This window comes from Acomys minous (genome assembly GCF_964271855.1).
Source record: "Acomys minous genome assembly, chromosome: 4".
Taxonomy (NCBI): Eukaryota; Metazoa; Chordata; class Mammalia; order Rodentia; family Muridae; genus Acomys; species Acomys minous.
This window is the reverse complement of record NC_140486.1, coordinates 32393215-32406651: the sequence shown is the minus strand read 5'-3', so window position 1 is coordinate 32406651 and position 13437 is coordinate 32393215. Positions and strand designations below refer to the sequence as shown.

The 13437-nt window shown below is 41.9% G+C and overlaps 1 protein-coding gene and 1 long non-coding RNA gene across 2 annotated transcripts in view; both read right to left on the bottom strand.

The window, feature by feature from the left end:
• ZNF608 (zinc finger protein 608) overlaps positions 1-2212 on the bottom strand; it is a gene marked incomplete at its 3' end in the record, with an annotated part of 113347 nt that extends 111135 nt beyond the window's left edge. The window contains exon 1 of the mRNA XM_084778238.1: positions 1899-2212. The remainder of the gene's footprint in view (positions 1-1898) is intronic.
• Positions 1-13437, bottom strand: part of LOC311595534 — a 415275-nt gene that overhangs the window by 130652 nt on the left and 271186 nt on the right. The window lies entirely within an intron of this gene.

Genomic DNA, 13437 nt, shown 5'->3' with positions numbered 1-13437 from the left:
GCGTCCTCTAGTAACGAGACAGAATGTGCTAACATCGGGATAAATTAGTGAAAGGGAAGAAAGAATAAGAAGAAAGGACTGAAAATCTGGGCTGGATTCCGCCTGTTAGTCGGGAAGTGGCATTTTTCCGCTTGTCCTGACATTTGATTTCTCCAACTAACTTAAGGAGGGGGTGAAAGGATGGGGAGGAGGAGAAGGAAGAAAGGGTGGCATGAGGAGCTGGGCTGGAGGAGAAAAAGAAAGGTGTGGAGGAGGAGGGAGCGGATGAGGCAGGGAGCTGATAAACCAGTTTGAGCAGCTTTCTTTCGCCCAGGGCGGGGGGGCGGTGGAGCGGGGAAAATAACGGCGTCTAAAAGGGGCTGTCTTGGAAACCTGAAGGATGTGATGTTTTCCTGTTTTATGTTGTTTTTGAGAAAAAAAAAAAAAAAGAACCGAGTTCTTAGAATAGTCCCCGAGGAGGGGTTAAAATCCTCCGCCGAGCAAGCCGATCTGTCATGTGGTAATTCGATAATTAGAGTCAAAAAGATTTTTTTTAAGGCGACCTTTTTCCAGGACAATTTCTCCCTCTCTACACGCAGCAAACAGCGCGTCTCTATTTTTTTTTTCTCCCCTCCCTCCACCTCTTACCCACCCCCTCCTGTGTTTAGTCAGATGGCCTCGGAGCTTGGCTTAGTATTTTTAATTAGCTGGCGTTTGGAAGCTAAAAGCAGTAATGAATTGTTGATGGATTGGAAGTAGAGAGTCGCTTTGCTGGAAATGTCGGGGCTGGGAGAGGGGGGATGGGCGCGTTAGCAACACCAACCATCTAAAAGGAGCGATTTTGTTACAGTGCAAGCCTTTCACATCACGTGAGGATCAAGGGCTCAATTGGTTGTCGTGAGAACAAAAATGGTGACAAGCGTATCAAGAAAATACTGATCTGGTCTTTAAAAAAAAAAAAAGCTGAAGGTTTCTCCCTCTCCCCTCCCCCTCCCCCTCCCCCCGCACGCCCTGCAGTGGGCGAAGCTACAAGTTATGAATGTGAAACATTTCTCAGCCATCTAGGCTCTCGGAAGTTCGGAAGGAGGGAAAATGTAATGGCCACAAGAGCAGAGCAGATGTTTTAAAGAAACAGCTTATAAACCTTTCCTCAACTGATCTCCAATTTGTCGGCTTTCCCAAGGGGGCCAGGGCGGCGGACGCCTGGGTGGGGGAGGGGCGGGGTATCTCAGAGCAGCATAGATTTTAGGGAAACCCCCCTCCCCTCTTCGTGTTTTAAACAAAGAAAAACATTTTGCTAGCTCCCAAACGGGTCTTGTAATAAACACACCATTGTTACTATTTGTGGGTTTGTTTGGGTTGGGTGGGGCTCCCCCTTCTCTTAGTGGTGGTTCCCCCCCCCCGCTTTTTTTTAAGAAGGTGGAAAATGGTAGTTATAGTCATTACATGTAATGGATGAATATTCCCTAGTTTACTATTAAATTACTGAGCAGGAGGATGTGACAGGAGAGAAATCGGCTTGTTCTACCCCGGCTCCCATTTGCCTGGCTCTGTCTGGGCGGGGGTCTGCTCAGCTCCGGGAGAAAAAGGAAGGGAGGGAGGGGGAGGGAGAAGGTGTGCTAGAGAACTGACACGGAGGACCAGGGTGTGTAACTGAATCACTCTTAGTCTCCTTTGGGTTAGAGCCCAAAAGGTAATTTACTCTAAGTTAGCCCAAGTGCCCAGTCAAGCTTAATTCGTCTAAAGAAGTTACAAAGTCACCCTCCACTGAATAAAATTCACCCTTCTTGGGTTGTTCTAAACGCAAAGCCAAACCCTGTAACTAGTTCCTCATTTCAATGCATAAAAACTCGCACATTCCCCTGCATGAAAACCCCACTAAAGTGCTATATAGCGACACACCACGCAACCGTACTTACGGTCTGTATGGGAGCGAGTTGACCTTTTCCTTCTAACTGCATTGAGTGTGTTTGGTGGCAGCCGCTTAATTTTGGAAATTATAATTTCTTCAATTTTTTTTTTATTAAAGATGGACCAGCAAATGTCACAGACCGTCCCGTGTATTTTTTTATGAAAATAAAAACAAAAAACCAAAAGAAAGCAAAAACCAGAACACAGAAATCCCCCCGGTGCACACACACACACCAAGCTTGTTCTGGAACAGTGGAATCAGAACCGAAACACAACACACGCACAGGGGAGTGGAGCCAAAGGAGCTCTCAGCCTGTATACCTGAAAGGGACTTTTCTTTGTTCCCAATGCCCTTTCGCACCGAGCCAATCAGAGAGCAGCTTTTATGAAACTGGGCTCTCTCATTGGCTAGCTGCTTTCTCTTGGCTACTGTAGGGGGTTGAGATATACACACGTATAAAACACACACTGAGCGCGGGTGGGGGTGCGATGGGGGGTGGCAGTGGAGACAAAGCGTTTTATTTTCCAAGCAGATTGGGGTTGCGGAACCTCCCGCAGGACGAAGGGGAGGGGTGGAAATGGGGCGCCTGTTTCAATTACTACATCATTCACATAAAACACTTATTTATTAAAACACATCTCAAGCAGGCTGCAAAGAGAGGATGTCGGTAAATGCAAGTTTGATTGTGTTATCTTGGGGGAAATAATGTATGTGATCGCTCGGTGGCAGAGGGAAGCCAGCTGAGCCACCGGCGCGGAGCGGGGACGCCACTCGGTGGAAGCCCACGCAGCGGTTTGCTGTTGTCCCTTCCATGTCCCAAGGACTCGGCAGCTCTGCAGCGTCTGCCTATTATCCCTCCCCCACCACCTTGCCCTTCCTGCAGTCCTACAAAATATCCCCCCGCGCCTCCCCCTTTCTCTCTCTCTCTCTCTCTCTCTCTCTCTCTCTCTCTCTCTCTCTCTCTCTCTCTCTCCCCTCCTCTTCCTCCTCCTCCTCCGCCGCCTCCTCCTCCTCCTCTTCCTCCTCCTCCTCTTCCCTCCCGCCCCCTGCTCTCCATTAAATAAGAAATATCAGTGGGGGGCGTCCGGTGGGGGGGGGGACGACAAGTAACCCTTTTGTTTCCATGCTTTGGGTCTGAAAGCACTGAAATGTGGACCCCAGGACCACTGAGCAAAACTACTGAATGGCTCTCCTCAAATTAGCAACAAATCTCTTCACCTGATCTTATGTGACAAATAAATATATTAACATCTCAGATAAATCGATTTTGTGGAAGCTAAAATATACTAGGCATATTAACCTCTTAAACGGCCTCTTTGCTCAATTGTTAATCATCTGGATTATCTGTCAAAATTCTTTTCTCAAATCTTTAACTCTTATGGGGGCGCTGAGGGGCAGAGATTCTAAATTCTCATGATTCTGTATCCACAACTCACAAACATACAAAATGTTCTCGCTTTTATGGTAAGACAAATGCAGGCAAGTTAATGGGACTCATTTTCCAGGACAGGAGGCTAATGTGAAAACAACTCGTTAATATGTTTAAGCTAATGTAGTCTTACATATTAAGCCTTTAGAACATGGTTTAATTTTAACTTTGCATTGTTATTTCCAATAGTAGGAGCCGGAATGTGGAGGTTTTAAAGTCACCTAGTCTATGAATTTTGAGTAAACCTATTACAACCCCACGTTTAAAGAAGCAGAGCAGGCACTACTGGGGTCTTCACATTTAGAGTTTTAGATGTGCCTTAGCCTAGGCAAATGGGCACACAGTAAATTACATCTGGCAGATGACAGCTATGATGTAAATGTTTGGTGGTGACTTTATGGATCAATAAAAACATTTATGCCACATGTTGTAAGTAATGGCTATTGACTAATGTTTGTGTTTTTAATATATTTAGTCCATTTTAAAAATGCCAATTAGTTGTTTCACTAGATGAACTAGGCAAGATTCTGCAAATAAAAACAAACAGTAATTTCTGACCTTTATTGGAGTAAGACAGTGAAAGTAATCTACAGGAGTACTTAGATTTCCCAACTCCATTTTTACTCAAGTTGAAGCTACACATTAACAAATAATCTGGGGCAAATAAAATACCTAATGTCCACTAATCTTCTATGGGAGCTTTGCTGTCTGTGGAGTATTTTTAACTGTACAGCTTTTACATTTGTGTATGGCTCCTTGGTAACGGCACAGTACCATATGGAGAGTCATAACTTTTCTTCTTTTAGAAGTGTGGTTCCTCAAAAGACCAGCTCACGTCTGTGCCTTCCTGTGTCCCTGGGGTGTTGTCTCCATTTCAGGCTATGGTTAACCCCATATGTTAGGTTAGTTTGGAAAAATTAGTGCTTATCTCTTAAAACAAAAATTCTTCAGAGAGTATTTAAGCATTATTATCTAGTGGCACTGGGGAAGGGGAAGGCTTTTCAAGACGCCTCCTAAAAATCACAGAGTCAGACCACAGGTTTACCAGACCCAAATATTACACCATCCAGAGGTGTAATTGAACCTAGCCCCTTCTTTAACACCCAACTTTAAACTTTAACCATTTTTAAATAAACACCATTGGCCAAAGATGAAGGTTTATGCCCAACGTGTCTACATACTTAACTCAAAGTTGGCAAATCAAAGCATTTTTCTTTCTATCTTCTCATTCCCAGAAGCCTTTGACTCCCCACACCCATCTCTCCCACCTCCCAAATTCTTCCTGGCAACATTTGAATAGACTTCTATTGTTATACTGGCTTTGCACGTGTTTGCTTTTTGTTTTGTTTTGCTTGACAAGGGGTGGGAGACAATCAAGAGCAACCCCCCACCCCCACCCAGGACTCACAGTTAATAGAAGACTGAAAGATAATTAGCTACCAGCTCTGAGAAGTGGAGTTACTCTGCTACCTCACAAAATTGGAAAGTTTGGTCTTTTGTTTTGTTTTGTTATTTGTTTTCTTTTGTTTTTTTTGGTTTTTTTTTTTTACAGAGCTGAAATTTTTCATTTGATTCATTTTCACTTGTTTTAACCTGAGAATTTCATACATGAGTACATAATTTGCACCCCTCTGTCTTTTTCCCTCCAACTCTTCCTGTGCCCTCTATTCCCTTTCAAATTCTTTACTATTTCATATATTTCTTATCAAAATATTATGCCAGGGAATGGAGTTGTCTTCCTCATGACATAAACTGCATTGACTTGCTTACCCCAGCACACTCTCTCAACGCGTGCCCTTTGCAATTTTACGTTTCATTGGGTGTCTATCCAAAGACGTGAGAGACAGAGGAGGTGTCTAGAAAAAAAGGACAGTGTTCAGAACTGAGGGGTTGGGGGAGCATGAGGTTAGTGTGAAGGAGGTAATTAAAGACTGTCATTCTACCAGCAAATAGCCACCAACACCCCTACCTCCTGGGGCCCCAAATCAACTCAGCACCACACATAACACATCCTTAGCAAGGAGGTAGAACCATCCTGCCCTCCTGGCAGGAAACTTGGGCTCCCTCCCCCCATAAAAAATAGCTCAAGAGGAGGCAAGGGCTTCAAGCAGCACCTTAGAAAATCAAGGTGGTCTTTATTTGTGACTTTTCCTTTTGATTTGGTGTGTATTATTAACAGTCAGAAATGAGAATCAGTTTTACCCTCCCCCACACATGCACCCTTTTTTCTACAAACATTTCGCTAGGTAGCCCAGGCTAGATAGGAACTTGATATCCTCTGCCTCCCAAGTGGTAGGATTATAAGAATATGCCATCATGCCCAGCAGACATCATTTCTTGAGTTTTTATTTACTTGGAAGCAAATTAAAGCTTTTCTAAATCTATATGCACTACACACTTGGGAGTCCTTGGGACTTCCTAAGACCACAAGAAAATCTAGAAAGAAGAGATCCTAAAATATTAATTACATGAGCTTAATTTTTCAGGAAAGGGACCTAATTTAGGTGAAATAAGAAATATATTGGCTACCTAACAAAACTCTAGGGAAAGACTGTTATCCACCTGGAACCCTTCAGCAGTGGTCGGCCTGATGGCAGTGGGCAGGGGACCTGCTCCCTTCTAGAGAATACAGAGTTGATTAATGAAACACCCACAAAAACATTAAGAGGTTTTTACTCTTTTCACCTACAGATAATTGCTCCTACTTGCTCAAGAGCTTCTGGGGGTGGGGGTGGGGGCAAAAAAACAAAACAAAACAAAAAACTGCTACCCTTTTACACCCCAAGCATGAAATTGAACTGGAATTTCCATTGAGTACTTTTACCAATGTCTATCTCTGGATAAATGTCATTAAAAAAAAGACCCAAGCGGTGTTCTTTTGATCAAACATTTGATATTTTACATTATTCTGTAGTAACCTTGCCAAAATAAAGTGCCGAGGGAAAAATGATCTTGCATATAGAACCATTTCCAGTCCTTGATAGGGTGTGGTGGCACACACCTTTATCCCAGCACTCAGGAGGCAGAGGCAGGGGAATCACTGTGAGCTCGAGGCCAGCCTGGTCTACAAAGCGAGTCTAGGACACTCAAGGCTACACAGAAAGACCCTGTCTCTGAAAACCAAATAAATAAATAAATAAATAAATAAATAAAGTCCTTGATTTAAAAAAAAAAAAGTGAAGGAAGAAAGATCTGATGATATCCCTTACTGGAAAAACAAAACAAGACAACAATTACAACAAAAACCTACATTTCTGATAGCCATCCCACAAATACAGATATTCGCCCAGATCTTCTAATGTGGGCTTTTCAGGTGGGTTTTATGTCCTGCTAACTCATTTTAGCCTAAAATCTCACAAAGACAGAATGACGCAGTCTTGACAGCTCTTTGTGATCTAGCTTAGTTTAAGCAACTGGAGATGATTTAGGGCAAATGGAGCCATTGATTTAACATGACAGTGGATTTTAATAGTAAAGAAATAAAGAGCTAAGGAGGGGTATGGTTCCATGGTAGAGTGTTGGCCTACCCTGCTTGAGGGCATGAGTTCGATACTAAGACAGAGAGAGAGAGAGAGAGAGAGAGAGAGAGAGAGAGAGAGAGAGATGAGGGTGGCTTCTCCCTGTTTTCTTGTGCAGTTCCAGTCCCTTAATGGAGAAGAAAAGGCAGCAGCCTGTCCTTGCTACACTTCACTTTGAGAGAACCTAGGGTTTTTTTGTTGTTGTTGCTTGAAGAAAAACACTCGTATAGTGCGTGTATTGAGAGAACAGCAAAGTAGGTCAGTGTTAAGTGTCTGAAATCACACCTCAGCTTGGCCCTAGGCACTATCGGGGTAGTGTTGGCTACTATGGCTGCACAGGTGCCCTAGCAGGGTCTGGGATCAGCTAGCAATGTTAGGCCATTTACATCACATGCCGTGAAAGCATTCCTAGGAAAGGAGTTCTCTTTTATGCCTGTGAAGACCGGGTGCATAAAGAAGATCAAAACACAAGCTGTGTTTTTTAGAACTACTTATTGGAGATTGCTGTTGCTGGTTTTATTACAATATGTATTTTACAGATTTAGGTAATAGCCCTGATTTTTCAAATCGACCTCTGTTTAGACACGTTTCACTTTGGGCTGTTTCTTGTCTGCAAAATTACAGTCATTTGCACGTTATTACAGTGAGTAGGAGACAGATTGTATTTAGCGCTGGGTGGGGGGAAGGGTTATTGTGGGAAGTGATCTGCTACGGTCAGCACATAATTTCAGCCTGAAGAAAATTGCTTCTGAATGGCTGGTCTGTTAGCCAGCCAAGGAATGGCCACTGGGAAAGTCTGCAAAATCCTTCTGCCTAATCTGCATTACACTGGTAAGTCTCACTGCCAGACCGAGAGAGAGCCAGTAGTGAGAAAAGTATTTGTAAAACAAAACTGAAAATCTCGTTGGTGAAATGTGGCCACTACTCTGTGTGAATTTGAAACAACAGGGTAATTTAGCACCAAATTGGAAAAGGGCAAACGTCTGTTGGATATAGCCATTACGTTCACTGTCCTCTTGTGCCTTGACCTTGGGCCAGGACTCTCTCCATGGTTTACTGGGAGCAGATAGTTACAGGTAGAAAAATCTGTGAGAGCATTATGAAACACGATGATGAGTATGTGTCTAAAATTTTCACATATATACAAATATATGACTTCAGGAGGGGGAAAAAAAACCTACCCAAGACAGCTTTGCTATTGAGGTTGGCAGGACACCCTCAACTCTGAAAAGAGTATATTTAAGAGGATTTTCATACTCGATGAACTGTATTTGTTCAAATTTCATAAAGTTGGCACACGTTTAATAAAGCAATGGTGGCGCTCGTCAAACTCAGCAATTTCTAATTAGTGATTGATGTCCCTCCCGCCTCTCCTAGACAAGTTCTCACATATTTGCTTGGAAGAAATCAGAAGCCTAAAGTTGATTTATAAAGAAGACTTCCATTTTGCTCAGCTTCTTGGCCGTTGAATGCCACTGTTGTTGAGAACAACTGTGCCTCTTTTGTTTTCTAAACAAGCCTTCCTAAAGGATGAATCACTACAATCATTTGGAGAATACGCAGTAAACAACAGAAAGTTGTTCTGCTATTTTCTCAGGAGAGCGTTTTCTTCCCCATCCTCTTGCTGCTCAGCCAGCCCCCAGACTACTAGCCAATCATCGTTACGGAAATGTGGCTCTCGGCCTCCTGATTGGCTGGCGCCTGGGCCTGGGCTGTTCGTCTTTCTATAGCTCGACATAGGCTGGCAGGCTAGCCTGTTGGATGGATCCTCTTCTTATAGAATTATTTTAATCATTTCCTCTCTTTCTCATCCCTCTTTCTCTACCCACATTTACACACACACACACACACACACACTCACACACACACACTCCTGTAAAACATAAAACACAACAATCTTACTGGGAAGCTATTAAACCTAGACTGTTAAGATTTATCCTTATTTGTGTATGTTTCTGTATGAATGCATGCCACATGTGTGCAGGTACCAGAAAGGTCATAAGACCCCCTGGAACTGAAGTCACAGTTCAGTTTGTTTTGGTTTGGTTTGTTTGTTTTGTTTTTCATATATAAAAAAATTAAGTGGCAGCTTTAAGCTACCCTACATGGGTACTGGGAATCAAGCTGGGGTTCTCTGGAAGAGCATCAGGTACTCCTAACCACTGAGATACCACTCTAATCCCTAAAAAATGGCGTTCAATGAACATTTCATCTAATGTTTTCAGTTTGTTTAGATTCTTACTGCGTGGCTCTGCTCTTTAGTGGACTCTCACAGAACTTAATAGAACAAATGAACATTTGCTTTCATTATTATAATTTTAAACATTATATATTCTGTTCTGGAATGTTTTAGCTTAAATCTCTTTAGTTTAGTCAGGCTGTGGTGGCGCACGCCCTTAACCCCAGCATTTGGGAGACAGAGGCAGGCGGATCATCTACAAAGTGAGTTCCAAGGCAGCCAGGGCTACACAGAGAAATCCTGTTTTGAAAAGCAAAAACAAGCAAACCAACAAAAACCATTTGAAACTCAAGAAAACAGCAACTGGAAACATCTCTGACTTACACATTCCAAAAATTCTCCCTAATTCTTCACATGCATTAATGTATTTAATCTTTACAGCAGACCAGAAAGTTGAGTACAATGATATCACATAAAGAAGTTGAGATTTAACCTAGCAACACTGTGGGCTTCACTGGTATATTGGCCTGCCACAAAAGTGTGTGCCAGCATCATAACCTTTTTAAGTTAAACACAGGAGCATTGGGGGGATGAATTCTTTTCCTGGATGAAAGAATTCAAATATTTTCATATGTATATGAAAAATATATATATATGCATGCAAAACTTCCATTAAAAATCTATACTATGTCACGTAGAAATTATAACAGTGATGAGGTAAGCAATTGTGTGACAAAATATATTCTCTCTGGTCCTAACATTCAGAAACACATACATGTGCATGTGTGTTATGTATATGCACATGGTTATATTACATAAAGAAGAGGGCTCAGTGCCTTCAAGATGAGGCTAAAGACCCAAAGTTTGATCTTAAGATTCCATGTAAAGTGGATGGGGGTGTTGTGTGCACGTGCCTGTAATCCCAGCACTCAAGAGGCAGAGGCAGGTAGATCTCTGTGAGTTTAAGGCCAGCCTGGTCTACAGAGTGATTCCAGGGAGCCAGGGCTACACACAGCTTGAAAACAACAACAACAAAAAAAATTTTTTGAAAAACTAAAAAACAAAACAAAAACCCCAAGATTCCATGTAAAGCCACGTGGCAAGGTGCATGCCTGTATCCCAGCAGTCAGGGAGGCAAAGGCAGGCAGATCTCTGTGAGTTCAAGGTTAGTCTGGTCTACAAAGTGAGTTCAGGCTACATAGAGAAACTCTGTCTGGAAAAAAAAAAAAAGACCAAAAAAAAAAAAACAACAACAACAAAAAAAACCCGACTCCATGTAAAAAACTAAGTAGGGGCGAATATTGTGAGGGAAGGCAGAAAGCAGATCATCTATTTGAATTTTCAAGCCTGCATCAGCACAACAGCACACCAAAAACCACAACAACGTGGATGGTGAAAGCTGATGCCCAAAAGCTGTCCTCTAGTTTGTACATGCAGACTGTGACTTGCACATGCCCCTACAGCTAACACCTTCAGCCTCCACAGCAACGACACACATACACAAATAAATAACTATTCTTCAAAGAATACACTATAACTAACACTGCTCATACAGCGTTTGTATAAAACTCTGCATGCTAACATTGGAAGGAAGAAAGGCTGTGAGGATTCGGGCGGAGAAGAACATGACTCAAAAGCACAATTTAACCCTTGGCATTGGAGACTCTTTCACATCATCCTGATATGGTGAGATAACCTCAAATGACGTTATAACACACATACCACGTGCACACAAGCGACAAGTCACATCTGAACCCTACCCTGTATTGACACGGCTTGTTTTTCTCTTCTTGTTTAGGAAACCAAGTGCACATCGAGCCCACAGAGGGTGAAAGCCTGCAATGATCTACCTGACAGCCAGCATGCAGCCTTGAGACTCGGTGAAACACTGCATAACTTCCTTCCACAAAGAACATTTCAATCAAGAAGTAAAAATATCAGTCCCATAAGGAGGATAGAGTCAATAGAAATTAAGAAATAAAGCAGCAGTATTTCATTACAGGCATATTATACTTTGGAATAAAGGGGAAAAAAATGGTACTTTAAATTTCCTCAGTGCATGCCTTCTTTTTCGTTCAAAACACAGAATTGTAGAAATGAGGCCTGCACAGTTCAGATGAAGAATTAAATTCTTCAAGTAAAATAGGAACATAGAGTGGAAGACACTTATATATGCAACATTGAGCAGAATCTGACTAAAGGAGGAGAAGAAAATGTTTAATCTTTTCACAAAGAGGGCTAAAACACTGACACCGAAAAGAGCATTGGAGATAAAATCATGGTAACAGTTACTGTTCTTAACAAATAGGATATAATTTTGTGAAATAATGAGATTATAATGCAAGGAGTTGCTGATAAAACTGTTACAGCAGAAAATGGATAAATCATTAAATATAATGAGATTTAACTATCACTGGGAGAGAAGTGATATGTAATTAGAAAAAAAGGAACAGAATACAAAAAGAAAGCCATGTTTCCATCCATGGTTCCACATTCGTAGGAGTCTGGTAATAAAGAGGAAATTATCTGAGCCTGTTAATAAATTATAGACACCATTTCCAGTAATTACAATAACAATAGTCTCCCCAAATCCAAGCTTACGTCCTATCAACCCTTCATTTTATTTAACAAACACCTGTATAACACCCTGTGCACAGAATTACACTAAACATTTGATAAATATTAACTCGTTTTCCATGATTAAGCTTCTGCCGTTCACCTGGCAATTATGAGGCTCACAGAAGATATGAAAAGGCACAAGACGTTGTCATCTGTGCCCTTGCAACAACTCACGTTTCCTAGGTAAGATAAGATACTTGCCAAACCGAAAGGGAATTGATTTATGGTAATAAGTACAAAAAGTGTGACTTTGGGAAAGAAGAAAGGTTCGCTTTATCTGAGGAATCATTCCAGGCTATGGGGAAGAAGCAAGTTAAATTGACTGCCATGCTCAAATAGAGATGGGGGGAAAGGTCTGCGAGCGGAAGAGATGAACACTGATGCAGAGGGAGCAAAGACGGAGCATCAGCATCAGTATCCGCTCAGGTTGGCTGACTCTGAGAAGTCTTGAAGGAGAATGACAGTGTATAGAGTGAAGTCCTGCTGCAAAGGTGACTATTGCAACCTGATAGAAAACTCTCCTCAGGGGGCAATAATGGGAGCAGCCATCTGGTTATTCTGTGGTCACCTGCCAGCCCTTGGCTCTGTGCTGTGTCAACCAGAGGCATGGCTGCCTCTCATGTCACAGGTCCTGCAAAGAGGAGTTTGAGTTAATCATGGGGTGGTGGCCTACCCTGAATAATAACTGTGGGAAAGACTTCAATCCCTTCTAATTTACAGGCTTTTATTGACATATATAAAAAGTATTCTGAAAAGGTCAAAGAGTAAATGAACTATATAATAGAGGTCTGAACAAGTTTTTAGAAATCAGGCTATTAGACATGTTTGGTGGTAAGATGTATAGATCCTCCATGTCTGTAAAGACTTGAGAGAACAGAGTCCCCAAAAGTGCAGGGAAAAGAAATGAATAGTGAGCAACGAAAATGAGCCGAGAGCACATTCAGTGCCCAGGAGATGATCAAGTTGGGGATGGACCTCAGTCAGTAGGGCTGGGTTTGGTTCCCAGCACTGAATAAACTCAAAAGTGGTGGCACATACCCATAATCTCGGCCCTCAGGGGGTGGAGGCAGGAGGATCAGAATTTTCACACCATCTTCAGCTACGTAGCAACTTTGAGGCAAACTTGACATACACCGTGCCCTGTCTCAAGACAAACAAACAAACAAAAAAACCAGACAACTGTTTTTCAGGCTAAAGAAATCTTGAATCTGGAAACTCTCAAACCGGAAGATGAAAATTCCATAAGGATATTCTACAGCCTAATTACAGTAACCACAGTGAGGAAAGGGCTGTGGGAATGTATTTCTGAAGAGTGGAAAGTACGTTTATTGAAGCAAAACTTAATATGAATAGACAGAAAACAAGATAATGGACTGTCAAGAAGACCAGCATGTAAGTATGTGGGAGCAAATAGGAAAGCTCGAGTAGTATGGGATTATGGAGCATATCAGTACCCCACTACTCACCAGGCAGAGGCAGAGGATCGATAAAAGTTTAAGGGCAGCCTAATCTATATAGTATATCTGCACGGAGTTCCAGTTCAGCCAGGAAAAAAAAAAAACAGCAACAATAATAAATAATAGAAAGAAAGGGAAAAAAGAAAACATAAGGACTTGAACAAATAAAAACAGGTAAATTTGATCAAAACTAACAGACAAACCAAGGAAAGAATTGGGAATATATCCAAGGCATAAGTAATCAATGACTGCACAGGATTCCTGAAAATCAAATGATCTGCAGACCAAAAAAGCCTCCATTGGTTTTATTTCAGGGAAGTGTACAATTAAATGAATTTTAACAC